The sequence below is a fragment of the Lemur catta genome, chromosome 10 (genome assembly GCF_020740605.2).
Source record: "Lemur catta isolate mLemCat1 chromosome 10, mLemCat1.pri, whole genome shotgun sequence".
Taxonomy (NCBI): domain Eukaryota; kingdom Metazoa; phylum Chordata; class Mammalia; order Primates; family Lemuridae; genus Lemur; species Lemur catta.
Window position 1 is genome coordinate 83238243 of NC_059137.1, and position 16224 is coordinate 83254466.

At 39.1% G+C, this 16224-nt stretch overlaps 1 pseudogene; it reads left to right on the plus strand.

Annotated features, from left to right (window-relative positions):
• Window positions 1-11324: 11324 nt before the first annotated feature.
• LOC123646252 lies at window positions 11325-11916 on the plus strand (annotated as a pseudogene).
• The last annotated feature ends 4308 nt before the right edge of the window (window positions 11917-16224 follow it).

A 16224-nucleotide genomic window follows, 5' to 3' on the forward strand; every position in this document is an offset into this window, starting at 1 on the left:
CATTTCTCACGAAATGCTAGAGAACGGAAGAAGGCAGGAGGGGTTCTACGGAGCACTGCTGGGGAGGATAGATTCTTTCGCAGTGTTTTGATGTGGAAAAAACTAATCAGGGTAGCATTTTTTTAGTGCAATCTATCTTTGATCCCTAGAGGCTACAGGGTCCAAAGGGATAGTTCAAAATCACAAGTAGGTCTGTCTGCAACAGAAACTTAATTGCAAGGATGTTTTTCTTCTAAGCCTCAGCAGCATACAAAAGACTATGGGTGCCTGACGCTGGGGGCGCAGTGGCTCATGCCTGTAATCCTAGCACCTTTGGAGGCCAGGGCAAAATTGCTTGAGGCCAGGAGTTCAAGACCAGCCTGAGCAAGATCAAGATTGATCTCTACCATAAAAAAAAAAAAGAAAGAAAAGAAAAGAAAAGGAGGAAGGAAAGAAAAATTAGCTAGGCGTGGTGGTGAGTAGTCCCATAGTCCCAGCTACTCCAGTGGTTGAAGCAGGATCGCTTGAGCCCAGGAGATTCAGGTTGCAGTGAGTTATGATGATGCCACCACACTCTAGCCCGAGCAACAGGGTGAGACTCTGTCTCAAAAAAAAAAAAAAAAAGAAAGAAAGAAAGGAATAGAGACGCAGTAGTGTGATAGGTTTGTTCCTTGGGTACATCTTTGACTAGCTGGATAATTTGGGATAAGGCATTTTACTTCTCATGCCCTTCCCACTACAGATACTGTGAAGATTAAATGAGTAAATATACGAAAAGTCCCTAGAAGAGTGCATGGCACAAAGCACACAATTTCTAATTGTTAATGGATATTTAAAGATGCCATGTACTCCGAAGCTACTCCTGTATGATACTGTACTGGTGGATACATGTCATTATGCATTTGTCAAAAACCATACAATGTACGACACCAAGAGTAAACCCTAATGTAAACTATGGAATTTGTGTGATAACGATGTGTCCTTTGCGGTGAGGAATGATCGTGGGGGAGGTGGGCCTGTGTGGTGGCCGGGGATATATGGAGCACTCCATACTCGTGCTCAATTTTGCTGTGAACCTAAAGCTGCTCTAAAAATACATTAGAAAAAAGAATTCCATGAATCAGTTTTTTCCAGTTATTGAAATGTTACATAGTTGTGTAGCATTTTACAGTTTTCAAAGGAACCCTGAGAACATTCATACTGGTCTCACAACTTTGAACTGAGTAGGGCAAAAGCACTGGTGTCGCTATTTTACATTTGATGCTTAAACTGAAGTCTTCTAGTAGAGTGCATTAGACATATTTAAAAAATCTAGTGGTAAGTTTTTTGATTCTGGATCTGATGTATAACACCCTTTTTCTGTCTATTTAATACCCACTATTCAGTTTTTAACTTGGTTAGTTGTTTTGCATTAAGCATCATGTCACATAATCTACTTGTCAGTGGATCAGGCATACCTATAATGTCATTCGAAACTGGCCAAGCCCCTGCAGTAAGTTGGTACACTGGAAGAGTTTTCATGATTATGTAAGTATTAATAGTATGTGAGCTCCTTTATCTCAGAGCAGCAGCTGTCCTGTGGTGTCAAAATGAGGTGGGTGTGGGAAGCATCGAAGGAGTTAGGAAGGTGTAACCACTTTACATTTCCACTAATATGCGATGGAATTTACAATAAGGAAATGTTCAACACTTCTTCAGGGATTACTTTCACAGTTGTAGGCGTTTTAAAAAGTGTTTTCCTGGTCAGACCTCATTTGACCCTCACAACTCTGTGGAGATGCAGGAATGATTTCCATTTCATAGGAATGGTAAGCAAACTGCCAGAGCTTAAGCTGGAAAACCAGCCAGGCCGACTTGCCCAAGTCAGTGAAAGTGTGTGAAGTTCCTGACTGCTGCTGTCCAAACACACCTGCTTCCAAAGAAAAAATTACTGAGCACATCTTTACAGTTTAATAAGGGTTTGTTAAATTCTGTGTTTTCAGCAGTTTTAAAATATTGGATCTGTAACATTGTGAGCCCTACTGACCTATCTATCCAGGATCTTTTCCAGGAAATATATATTTTTCAAAAACAGAAGCCATTTCTAAACATATAACAAGATGAAAAATAAATTGAAATTATCCAAGAATATTTTTTTAAATCTGCATGCTGATACTGTACACATTGAGCAAGAGTTTTGAAAATCATACATTGGGGCCATTGCACCACTGCTATAAAAAATGGATTTCATATATTTGTTTGCTCCTGAGAGAAGGTCACAAGGAGAACTCTGGTAGTGGGGTACTTGTGGAGCCTGTGAAAACAGATATGCCAGCTGCATTCAAAAGATAGCTAGGGAGCAATCCTCAACTCATTCTCTGGGGGTTCTCGTGTATACATATTAAAATAAATTTGATAATTCTCTCTTATTAAAAAAAAAAGATAGCTAGGGAAATAGACTTGGCATGTAGCAGATGCACCAGGCCCCTAGCTGAGGCACTGAGATGGGGACATGAGCAACGTCCAAGTAAAGAATGAAGGGTGGCTGAGTGTGGTGGCTCATGCCTGTAATCCCAGCACTTTGGGAGGCAGAGGTGGGAGGATTGCTTGAGGCCAGCAGTTTGAGACCAGCCCAGGCAACTTAGTGAGAGTCTGTCTCTACAAAAAATTTAAAAAAATAGCTGGTTTAGGAATGAGAGGAAAAGGAAGGTGGGTGAGGTAAGTTCAAGAAAATTAGAAATGCAATGACAAAAACTCTCACATTAGAAACACAAAGCAGAAAAATAGCACTAAAAGTCAAGCCAGTCATGTGGAGATTAAACTTGGAGTTTTCTAGCATGAAGAAAAGGGGAGACGATAGAGGTAGGAAAGTGTCTGAGAAAAAAATTAAGAATGTAAGATACTCTCTTAAAGTGAAAAACAAAAAGCAAAAAACAAAACAAAAAACCTGGCCGGGCGCCTATAATCCTAGCACTCTAGGAGGCCGAGGCGGGAGGATCGCTCGAGGTCAGGAGTTCGAGACTAGCCTGAGCAAGAGTGAGACCCCGTCTCTACTAAAAAATAGAAAGAAATTATCTGGACAACTACAAATGTATAGAAAAAAATTAGCCGGGCATGGTGGCGCATGCCTGTAGTCCCAGCTACCTACTCGGGAGGCTGAGGCAGGAGGATCGTTTAAGCCCAGGAGTTGGAGGTTGCTGTGAGCTAGGCTGACGCCACGGCACTCTAGCCCAGGCAACAAAGCGAGACTCTGTCTCAAAAACAAAACAAAACAAAACAAAACAAACAAAAAACAAAAAAACCCAAAAAACTGAGTAGGGAGATACACTGGATTTACTTTCGTTTCAGACAAAAGTCACTGGAGAGACATGTTTCCAGATTGAGGTACTTTTCTTTCTTAATTATAGGGATAAATTTAAAAAAAAAATAGAAGCACCCAGGCAGAAAAACAAAACCTACAAGGGAACAAAAATTAGCCTGGTTAGACTTCTCCCAGAAGATAACACAACAGCTTTTCAACAGCTTTTCAACAGGCTTTTCAAAGGAAGCGTGACAAGAACTGTAAGGCCAGCCGACTTTAATGATGTATCCCTCCCCTGCAACCTGTGCCTTTTACTTGTGCGTTCCCAGAGCCTGGCATGAAGCAGGTGTCAACAAACACCGATGATCGTGAGGGCACAAGTCAAAGGGAACTCTGTGTACGCTCTAGTAGAGTGGCAGATCTACACCGTCCTTCCTCCTTTATCTATTTTCCTTATGAAATTTAGGGCTCTTTCACTAGACAATAATGTGGATAAGATTATAGGTTGAAATTTTGATTTTATTTCAAAATGATAAATGAACCGAGGCGTAGTTCTGACCATGTACTACTTCTGCAGGGCTTGTGAAGTTAGAGAAACAGTTCCATGGGGACTCCAGTCAGACCCAGAATGTCACCAATCACACTTGTGACTGGCAGAGATAGCCTCTTTGATCTTCAGGGATTTTTAAAAGTTCTTCATCCTAATTTCTGACTATCATAAAAAGTAAAAAGCACTTTCATTTTGTCAGTTTTCTTTGAAAATGTTTTTAGTGGCAAACAGCACTACTTCATTTTTATGAGCATAGTAGTTATATGTCAACTTATTTAAAATTAGAAAGGGAAAAATCCAGAGACCTCTGAGTGGCACTGCTCACCCACTGAAGGCCCACATAAATAGGTACTCACGTTCATGTTATCATTTCTACAAAGAGCAATAAAATGATGTTTGTAAATCAGAAGTACAGTAGTAGCAGTTCACACATATTTGATATGCTTTCACACAAGGATTTTGTAAACAACAATAAATATAATTTCCCCTCTTCAAAACAAAAAAGGGATTTGTAGGGAAAAAGGGGTTAATTTACTTGGGTTTATCAGCACACCATTGTTAATGTGCTTTGAAAGAATTAAAAACCATGAAGCTGTATTCACTGAATACCGGTCCATAGTTATATCTTTACTTTTAACCTGCCTTAAATACATACATCATGGCTTTCTATTAAAATCCTTAAATCTATGGTAATTTGTGATAGATAAGACTATATTAAAATTTTTTTCATTAACAATTTCATTAAATTAAAAAAAAATCTGACATTTCCCTTAAACGTTAAGTTGAAACCTGATCTATGCTGCTGTGTCCTGTGAAATGAACCTAATTTTCCAAGTCCAAAGGAACACCTGAGCGGCCATTTAGAGTGCTGCGTTTTCCTTCCCTCATGGTTCCTGCTGGGTCCTCTTCGTTGGGGCTTTTCCCTGAGTCATGTATTTACTGGAAAGGCTACCTGGAGGAGGGGAAGAAACAAAACCCAACATAAATGAAACAAGCCTCACTTTATCACAAAAGCCACAAAATTACTTATATTGTTAGTCACAGAAAGTTTTCACACTGGAATTGGTCATTTGTTTTGAATCGAGTAATTAGACTAGATATAAAAAAAGTATATATGAACATGATCTATTAAACATAAGCTTAGTCAAAATTCTTTCTAAATACAGACAAGTTTCTAGAGTGATACCATTTTAATATATTTGCATGTTCACTATTTCCATGTTGGTGTGGAGGGCCAGATGAACCAAACTTTTCAAAGCTTCTTCTTGGCATAGATCAGTATTTTCACTTGCAACCAAACAGAATAGATTGCAAAGGATTCTCTAGCCAGAAATAAATACCTGGATCATTACTTTGCAAATATGAAGCTGTACATGGTGATATTGTATTAATAACTTATTGATATTAAAGGAAAAATGGAATTTTATTATATTCACAGGTGAAGAACAGGAATGAGGATTACTAATTAAAACCATACCATAGAACAGTTACTAAATTTTGTTCTGGAGTATGAACAAATAGATCAATGAAACAGAAGAGAGTTGAGAAATTCTTAAGTGATTATGTATAATAAAGTAGTATAGGCCAGGCGTGGTGGCTCACGCCTGTAATCCTAGGACTCTGGGAGGCCGAGGCGGGTGGATTGCTCGAGGTCAGGAGTTCAAGATCAGCCTCAGCAAGAGCGAAACCCCGTCTCTACTAAAAATAGAAAGAAATTATCTGGCCAACTAAAAAATATATATATAAAAAAAAAAAATTAGCCGGGCATGGTGGTGCATGCCTGTAGTCCCAGCTACTGGGTAGGCTGAGGCAGTAGGATCGCTTAAGCCCAGGAGTTTGAGGTTGCTGTGAGCCAGGCTGATGCCACGGCACTCACTCTAGCCCGGGCAACACAGTGAGGCTCTGTCTCAAAAAAAAATAAAATAAAATAAAGTAGTATATGATGAAGGGTGCATTTCAACCCAACAGGGGAAAGTATGGATTACTCAATAACTGGTATTATATCAAATAAGTAAATTTGGGGGGCGAGAAGCGGGTTGCTTTCCTTCCTCACACCATAACCTTAATCTCTAGCCATTCCAAGTGAATTACATAATTAATGTATGTATAAGAAAGTCAGGCTGGGCGTGGTGGCTAATGCTTATAATCCTAGAAGTTTGGGAGGCTGAGGTGGGAGGATTGCTTGAGGCCAGGAGTTTGAGACCAGCTTGAGCAACATAGTGAAGAGACTGGTCAAAAAAAAAAAAAAAATCAGCCAGGTATGGTGTTTCATGTCTATAGGCCCAGCTACTTTGGAGGCTGAGGCAGGAAGATCCTTGAGCCCAGGAGTTTGAGGTTGCATTGAGCTATAATGCTGCCACTGCACTCCAGCCTCAGCAACACAGTGAGACCCTGTCTATACACCCCCCCCACACACACAGTATAACTAGAGGTGAATATTTATATAAATATGGGGTGAGGAACACCTTTCTAAGGACACCACCAGCCACCATCCCTAATGGACTTACAAGTCAATAGAGAAAAGATAAACAACAATAAATAACTAGGTAACGAAAAGGCAATATGTGAAAAAGAAGAAAAAATGGCATGACTATATGAAAAAATATTCAGTATCAGTGGGTAATCAAAGAAATGTAAATTAAAACAAGATATCAATTTTTGATTATCAAATTTGTTAGAGGAATAGATGATCAGGAAGTCAGGAAGGCAGGTAGAAATTTTGCTAAATAAATATTCCTAAAAACCTTTTAATAATTTAAAAATATAAACAACTTAAATGTCCCAAACTTGTGATATGACTAGGTATATATGAACTATGTATATAATAGAATACTAGGTATACACAAAAGGATAATTAATATGAAAAAATGAAGTCACAAAATTACCTGAATATCATTTTCATAGAAACCAAAAATTGAAAACAAACAAAAAAACCCACCAATTATATATTATTGCCTCATTTATCTTATCTGTAAAATGAGGACAATAATACCTATTCCCCTTGTTATTGTGAAGATTAAATGACTACACATAAAGCAAATGGAACAGTACCTAGCACATAGAAAATCCTCAATAAATGTTAAATATTATTACATTAACGCAAAAAAGACAGGAAAATGTTGCCTCCAAAAAGGAAACAGTAGCTAATGATAGAATGGAGGGAGTATAGATGGTTTTCATTTTTTTATTTTCTTCATTTTGCTTAACTATACCTTCTAAATTGTCCAAAGCAAATTTTTTTTTTTTTTTTTTGAGACAGAGTCTCATTCTGTTGCCCGAGCTAGAGTGAGTGCCGTGGCATCAGCCTAGCTCACAGCAACCTCAAACTCCTGGGCTCAACCGATCCTTCTGCCTCAGCCTCCCCAGTAGCTGGGACTACAGGCATGCGCCACCATGCCCAGCTAATTTTATATATATATATATATATATATGTATGTTTTTAGCTGTCCGTATAATTTCTTTTCTATTTTTAGTGGAGACAGGGTCTCGCTCTTGCTCAGGCTGGTCTCGAACTCCTGAGCTCAAACAATCCACCTGCCTCGGCCTCCCAGAGTGCTAGGATTACAGGCGTGAGCCACCGCGCCAGGCCCAAAGCAAATTTATTAAGTATGCAAATAAAAACATCCTCCCCAAAAGCGTACTTTCAAAGCAAGGCATCTAAACAATCAACTCACAGTGAAAAATATCAGCCAGGGAAGTTTGTAGTGCCAGTCAAGAAGCAACAAACCACTCTATTATTCCTACCCCAGAGTGTCACTGTCTAGAGGTTTATAGGTCTATCTTTGATATTCTGAACTGCACTAAGTATTGAGATTAGGCTTTTCATTAGAGGGAAAAAAGTTTAGATCACTACCTTATACTTTACACACATAGAAACTCCAGATGGATTAAAGGTCTAAGTTGAAAAAACAAAGTTTAAAAACTGCTGGAAGAAAACAGAGATGGGTATCTTCATGACCTCAGGTTAGAGAAGAATTTCTTGAAGATGATTCTAAATCATGAGCTGCATGACCACGAAACTAATTGTGGAAAACCAATAATCTGATTATCTGAAAACTAAAAACTTTGGAGTGGCAACAGACACAAAAAGTTGAAACACAAGATATACTGGAGGAAGACATTTGGAATGTATATAACAATAAAAGAGCAGTATTCGGAATAAATAAAGAACCTTTACAAATTAATAGAAAATTTATATTTTCAAATTAGTAGGGAAATGATAATTTAACAGGAAAATGGGCAAATGATTTGAATAGATAATTCAAAGAAGAGGAACTCCAAATGGCCAACAAAAACGTCCTTAGCATCACCAGAGTCAAGAAAATATACCTGAGAACAATACCAAAGTAGTTTTGATCCATTGGATTTGTAAAAATAAAAATTTTGACAAGAATCAAGTATTTGGAAGGATATGCAGAAATATTAATATTCCATATACTGCTGGTGGGAGTTACAATTGTTTCAGCCAGTAAGTGTGTAATATTGATAAATATGTAACTGAAATGCACATAAGCTCTGATCTAACAATTTGACTTGCAGATACGCATACCCTCATAGAATCTCTCACACATGCTCAAGAACACTCCCACAAGGATACTCCCTATAATACTGTTTACAACAGTAAAAAATCAGAAACAACCTGAATGCTCATGAGCTGGGTAATGGATACATAAAATACTCTGTATTCATATGATGTAAAACTGTAAAAAAAACCAAAAAAACCTAAAACTAAATCTACATATAGCAACATATAAAATTTTTAAGATAATTTTGTTAACTAGATATGAAAAAGGTTGCAGAATATTTTTTTCTATTTTTCTTTTGTTTTATTTTATATATATATTTTTTATCTTTTTACTTTTTTATCACTATACTAGCGAGGATTTTTTTTTTAAAAGAAGAGATGGGTTCTCACTATGTTGCCCAGGCTCACAGGCTCAATTATGGCGTCCTACAGCCTTGAACTCCTTGGCTCAAAGCAATGCTCCTGCCTCAGCATCTTGAGTGGCTGGGACTACAGGGATGTACCATTGCACCCAGCTTATAGAACATTTTTGTTATGCACTATGATATGCCATTTAAATTTAGAAATTTACCAAGAATACATTTGCTAAGGAATACATATATAAGAATTTTAAAAAGAACTGGAAGAGGGATGGGTAAAAAAAAAAAAAAGGACTGCAAGGATACTTAAATTCATAATAATGGATGCTTCTAGGGCTAAGGGGGATATGACAGAGGAAGTGGGCCTGGGGATGGTAGTCAAGGGCACTTCCATCACCTTAGTGATTGATCTTTTTTAAAAAAGACTGAAAAACAAAGCCAATTCTTTAGAAGATGAGTTATTGTTATAGCATTATTTGTACCTGTTTGTTTTCCCCAAAATGTTACTCTAAGAATAATACTAACAGTTGTACTACCATATCATTTAAACACGTAATCTAGTACATTAAAACTTTAAGAAGACAGAATAATGGCCAGCAAACATATAAAAAAATGCTCAACATCTCTAATCATTAGAGAAATTCAAATGAAAACCACAATGAGATATCACCTAGCCCCAGTGAGATTGGCCTCTATCAAAAAATCCCAAAACAACAAATGCTGGCGAGGATGTGGACAGACGGCAACATTCTTACACCGCTGGTAGGACTGCAAATTAGTGCAACCTCTGTGGAAAAGAATTTGGAGATACCTCAAAGAGCTAAAAATAGAAATACCACACGATCCAGCAATAGCACTATTCGGCATCTACCCCAAAGAGCAAAAGACATTCTATAATAAAGACATCTGCACCCGAATGTTTCTGGGAGCACAATTCACTATTGCGAGGATGTGGAAACAACCCAAGTGCCCGTTGATTCATGAGTGGATTATTAAAATTTGGTGTATGTATGCAATGGAATATTACTCAATTATAGGAAACGACAAGGATCTAGCAACCTCTTATATCTTCCGTTGGCCCATTATCCAACGTGAGGTATCACAAGATTGGAAGAATAGGCTCCACATGTACTCGCCATCAAATTGGCACTGACTGATCAACACTATGGTGCTCACACAGTAGTAATATTCTCCAGGTGTTAGGGGATTGGGGGGGTAGACTCACAACTAATGGACGTGGTGAGCGTTGTAGAGGGGAAGGGCATGCCTCTAATCCCTGCTTGGGTGAGGTAAAGACATAAAATGGAACCAAAATGTTTGTACCCTCATAATATCCTGAAATAAAAATAAAATAAAGCTTTTTTTTATTATTCCTGAACATCATATAAAATATTTGCATGTAAAAAAACAGAGTACTAAAATGAAATAAGAATAAACTTTTATATAATGCAGGTTACTATGAGCTAGGCTGTTGCCATGGCACTCTAGCCCAGGCAACAGACTGAGATCCTGTCTCAAAAAAAAAAAACAAAACCAAACAAACAAAAATACAACACACTGTGGCACATAAATGCATACAATTGTTATGTGTCAATTTAAAATAATATTAATTAAAAAGTGTTTATTAAGGAAATTAATGCAGAAAAAATAACTTTAGTCTTAGCAAAATCATCTAGTCTCTAACTATTTTTCTCTCACTGAAATACATTTTCTATGAAATAACATTTTGGTTTGTTTTCAGTAACTGTGGTTCCTTAGAAACCTGAGTATCAGGTTACATAAGAACAGACAGTTCTCTAGCACAGGCAGCACTGCCATTCTCCTAGTCCTGTTAAGAGGATTTATTACTCCCTTGCAAGCAGAATGGAAAATGTAGATTCACATCAGGAGAGTGGAGGATGTGCATAGATATGTACAAACTGGGCTTGGCCGAGGCCCAAATAAAGCTGAATGCTAGCGGAACAGCGAAGCTACCTACAAAGGCTGGCACAGATAATCAAGAATAAAAGGTATCAAAGGGAAAACCAAAAATTTAACAAATTTAAATTCACCTCTATTAAGAAGCTATTCGAAGGCTTAAAGGTGTAGTTTTTCTTTTTTTCATTTTCAAAGTTGCTTCAGTGCTGGTATTAATTTCCTTTTTACCCAAGGAAAAGAAACAGCAGCAAAATTAATTTTCCCACCGTATGTCTGTCTACCTCTCTCTGCTCTCCTGATAAAAAACCTCCACCCAGGGACATTTAGAAATGGTGGTGGTGGTGGGGGTGCTTTTGGAATTATTTTGCATTGTATTAATAATTATTTATCTTGGCTAGATTCACCAGACTTTCAGAGTATTATAGTTATTACTGAAGGACTATGTACAAATTAGGCACTTTTGAAATTATTTTTTGGCATGTCCAACAGACACCATTTTTGAGGGGTAGTCCTTTGGAAATCCTTTGACAGGAATACCAGAGACTCTTCTACCACTGATGAAAGCTTTCATTATGAAATTTGTCACTAAGAAGAAAAGAGTAAGAACTCAATTAGATGGATTAAAAAGAAAAGAGATTGGCCTTTGCCTCCGGACTTCTCGAGGCCAGCAGCCGCCTGGGCAGGGGCCAGGGGCCGCGGGCTCAGCCGACGACCATGGGCTCCGTGTCCAGCCGGCAGTTTGCAGGCGGCGGAGGCCGCGGCCCGGGCTGCTGACGAGCCGCAGCGGCTACGCGGTGCCGGCACCTGTAAGCGGTTCGAGGTGCGCGTGGGGTTCGGCTTCCTGTCCATGTCCGCCCGCGCCGGGGTCGCACTCGACCCCCCTGTGGACGTCTTTGTGCACCAGAGTAAGCTGCACAGGGAGGGCTTCCGGAGCCTGAAGGAGGGTGAGGCAGTTGAGTTCACCTGTAAGAAGTCTGCCAAGGGCCTGGACTCTATCCGAGTCGCCGGACCTGGTGGGGTGTTCTGCATTGGGAGTGAGAGGCGGCCGAAGGCGAAGAACATGCAGAAGCGCAGATCAAAAGGAGACAGGTGCTGCAACTGTGGAGGTCTAGACCATCATGCTAAGGCGTGCAAGCTGCCACCCCAGCCCAAGAAGTGCCACTGCTGCCAGAGCATCAGCCACGTGGTAGCCTCATGTCCACTGAAGGCCCAGCAGGCCCCTAGCGCACAGGGAAAGCCAGCCTACTTTCGGGAGGAAGAAGAAGACATCCACAGCCCTGCCCTGCTCCCGGGGGCCCAGAATTGAGCCACAGTGGGTGGGGGCTATTCTTTTGCTATCAGGAAGTTTCAATGAGCAGGCAAAGTGGAGAAAGAGGGGATAGGGTGGGTTGGGGGTGGCTGGCACTGCCATGTATCTCAGGGCGGGTCCACGGCATCACCCCTTCTTCCCTCTTGGTGGGGGGAAAGGGTAAAGCAAAGGAACCCTACCCATCCATGCTCTATCCACATGCAAGGGAGGGCTTTAGGGGGAAATCACCCTAGAACCTGAACGCTTTATCTGAGACTCCATCCCCAGAATCTCTAGCTTTTGAAAGTGGCCTGGATAGGAAGTTGTCTTCCTTTTAAAGAACGATATGTAATAATATAATGCCCATGTCAGAGTGAAACAATTAAGTACAAGACCAGATTAATGGACCCCACCCATAAGCCACTACATTCTGTGGGAGGGAATCTCTCAGGAGTAAGGCAGGGTTTTTTCCCACATCTTGTATTCTCACACCCATTCCTGAGATAGGGTGCTGGGAACTGTCCCAAGCAATGGGTAGTGATGACAGGCAAAAAGGGTGGTTGGGGGAACAGCTGCAGACCTGCTGCTCCTAAGCTCACTCCCACCCCATTCTGGGCCAATGTGATTTTATTTATTTGCTCCTTTGGATAACTGCACCTTGGGTCCCACTTTCTCCAGGATGCCAACTGCACTAGCTGTGTGCGAATGACGTATGTTGTGCATTTTAACTTTTTTTTCTTAATATAAATATTCTGGTTTTGTATTTTGGTATAGTTTAATCTAAGGCTCTCATTCCTGCACTGTGTTCTCAGGTACATGAGCAATCTCAGGGATAAGTTTGGCAGCATCTCCAGGTCTGCACAGCAGGAATGGTTTTTGTTGTTTTTATCACCACAGAGAGCAACTATTTGGAGTGCATAGCCTATTGAACTACCTCATTTTTGCCAATTAGAGCTGTCTTTTCTGCCATAGTGTCTACTTGAAACCCCTTCCACCTTGAATATGTTTCATGGGAGACTAGGTTCTAACTGGGTTGTCCCATGACTTGATCGCCTTCTACTGAAAGATTAGAAATTAGTCTAAACAGGAAAAGGTGCTGCAGAGAGGTTAGGAGAGGCTGGGCCAGGTGAAAGGCCCAGAGAGGAACCCACGGTTAGGGGAGGGTTTTCTAATCCTAGGGCACAGGACATGCTTTACATACCCAGTCCATCCTTCACTGGATTAGGCTAGGCCTATTCATGCACAACAGGGTGTATGTGTGTTTTTGTAAAAACTGTGAGTTAGTAAGGATAAGTTTTAAGACCAATACCCCTGTACTCATCCTGTGCTGTTCAGGGATGGATATATGAATTGAGGACAAAAATCCTTAACCTTCCAAATTTCTTAGATTCCAGGGAGACCCATAAAGGAGGGCCTTTTGTAGTGCCCAGAGCCAGTGTCCTGCCCTGCTGCAGTAGTCATTAATAGTGTCATGGTAGTTGACGGAGCAAAAGGGGGTTTCGTTTACATGCTGTGAGATCACTGCAGACCTACCTCACTGTGTTGAAATGAGACAAATGCAATAGAATGCATTGGATGGTGTGTGTCTGATCCTGGGTTCTTGTCTCCCCTAAATGCTGCCCCCCCTCTAGTTATTGTATTTGTCTGGGCTTTGTAGGACTTTACTGAGTTGGTGATTGCTAGGTGGCCTAGTTTGTGTAAATATATAATGTGTTGGCTTTCATGTTCTTTTGGGGTTTTATTGTTTACAAACTTCTTTTTGTATTGAGAGAAAAATAGCCAAAGCATCTTTGACAGAAGGTTCTGCACCAGGCAAAAGGATCTGGAACATTAGCTTGGGGAGGCCCTCTTCTTGAAGTGGGGATCTTGAACACCAACCTTTTTCTTTTGTGTTCTCCTTCCCGTTTCCTATTTTCCACCAGATCTTCTGTGCTAAAAACTTGTCTCCTACCGTACCCTCTTTCCCATCCCCCCCAAAAGAAAACCTACACACCCACACACATAATGCATTTAATTCTTGGGATAGCTTCACAATTTTTCAATGATTTATGCAAAAATCCTTAAGAAGCTAGGAACCCTCCATCCTTGTTCCCAACCTTTTAAGTCAAGACCATTTCTTGATGGTGATTCATGCCAAACACTTGAAACACTGCTGTATTTTGGATGGATCAAACCTACTTAATCTGTAATCTGAAAGCAGAGAGATGCAATTGGGAGCCTTCCATGTAGAAAGTGGGGGCAGGAGAACAAGAAAAGGATTATGAATGTATATCCAAGTCACTCAGGAACTTTTATTATACAGGTGCAAGAAACTTATGTCAAAGTGGCCACAAGATTGTTTAATAGGAGACGGACGAATGTAACTCCATGTTTACTGCTAGAAACCAAAGCTTTGTGTAAAATCTTGAATTTATGGGGAGGGAGGGAGGGTAGGAAAGTCTATGCTTGTCTGTTGTTTTCCTGATCCCTTCCCCTCATTCCTGAACTGCAGGAGACTGAGCTCCCTTGGGCTTTGGTGACCCCATCCTGGGGTATGTTTATTTGATGGTTGATTTTGCTGTACTGGGTGCTTCCTTTCCCATTTTGTAATCATTTTGTAGCATATATGCTGACTCTTTTCCCTTCCTTTCTACTTTCCCTGGGAAAATACAATGAATAAATAAAGACATATTGGTACTCAAAAAAAAAAAAAAGAAAGAAAGAAAAAAAGAAAGAAAAGAGATTGCATTAAAATTTACAAACAAAATAACTTATTTTTCCTTGATAATCCAGCTCCAAGGTTATGATTCAAATCAAAAGGATCTAAGGAAAGAAAATTAAGGAGAGTAAATAAGATAACAGGAAATGCCATATTAATCTAATACGTGAAGCCCATATAACGAAAAGAAAGTATCATCTACTTTATCATTAATAATAGTATTAAATGACTGCCTTCTTATAATGAGCTTAAAATCTGTAATAAAGCTAAATAATATAGCTTTATTTTTTAAAAAAATTAAAAGTTTTTAATCAGCTTTAAAATTTTTTAAATTTAAAATTTTATTATTTTTTTAATTTTTAGTTTTTTGTGGAAAAACTTGCCTAAATATAAGGCAAGTTTTTCCACAGAAGTGTCCATCAGAAAAGAGGGTGTTTATTTATATTTAACTCCTTACAAAATCCTGTATATTATGATTGGTTGCCTAATTTTTAATAAATACTGTTTGGAGAAGACACAATAGCCTGATATGAAGTGACACTAGTTCTGGATGCATATAGAAATCACAAAATTTAAAACACTTCAGCACTGAATTTTCCTGCTAGCTAACAAGTTTCGTAAAGATCAATTTAGAAAATAATTCAGTATAGAGATCATAAAACACACTATGAATTAAAATATACACAGACACATTCACCTTTCCCAATGTCATGCCAACGGCTATTTGGATTTCAGGATACAATTTCCAGTAAAATCTTCATATAGACTCTCATATGATCTTTATGTCTGCATGTCAAATGTCTTAGACATCTCAAATGTCTGCATATCATGTCTACCTGATATGTTTTGGAGTATAATTTTAATTGCTATGAGAAGCTTATCTACTTAGTTTGGTGATGCTTTCTTCTGGTGATTTTTATGTGTGCAGGTTTTTTGGTTATTTGCTTGGTATAGTAGAGATACTACAATATTAGCTACTGTATAGTTAAAAACACTACAACTACCACCACTGAAGTTTCCCAATTTTAGAATAGCTGGCTATATAATCATGAAGACTTCTTTATAGTTTAGCCTATTACTAAGAGTTCATCTGAAGGTAATGTAGAAATTAAAAGCAAAAGATAAACCTTCAAAAACTGAAAACAAATCATTAATAATTGGCAAGCTTCAATGGATCCTTGCACTCAATGGAAAAAGAAAAGGCTTGTCCACTGTTGAAATAAATGTCAAAATTTACATACAATTACTTACAGGTAAACTTCATCAACAGTAAACAAAGATCATGAAAATTCACCTAGTGGCACTCTTCAAACCCTTTAACAGGAAGGTTTTAAAAGTCCCATTGTCTTGAAGATGTCTTATCTGTACTGCTACCTTATTCTTCAGTATGTGCCCAATAATAGTAAAAGATTTGTCATGGTGAAAGGACATTAGACATTTACAAATAAACCTTTAGGCTAGGAACAGACAAGCTGGTTTGGTGTGAGCAACAATGGGACTGCTGCACTGCCTATCTGGAGCAGCAGCTCCTAGCTGCTCTGGAAAAGCTCTGTAGGGAGGAAGAACAATGCCTTCATAGTTCAATCTCTATACTCTAACAACTGTAATTCTATTTGTACCTTCAATAA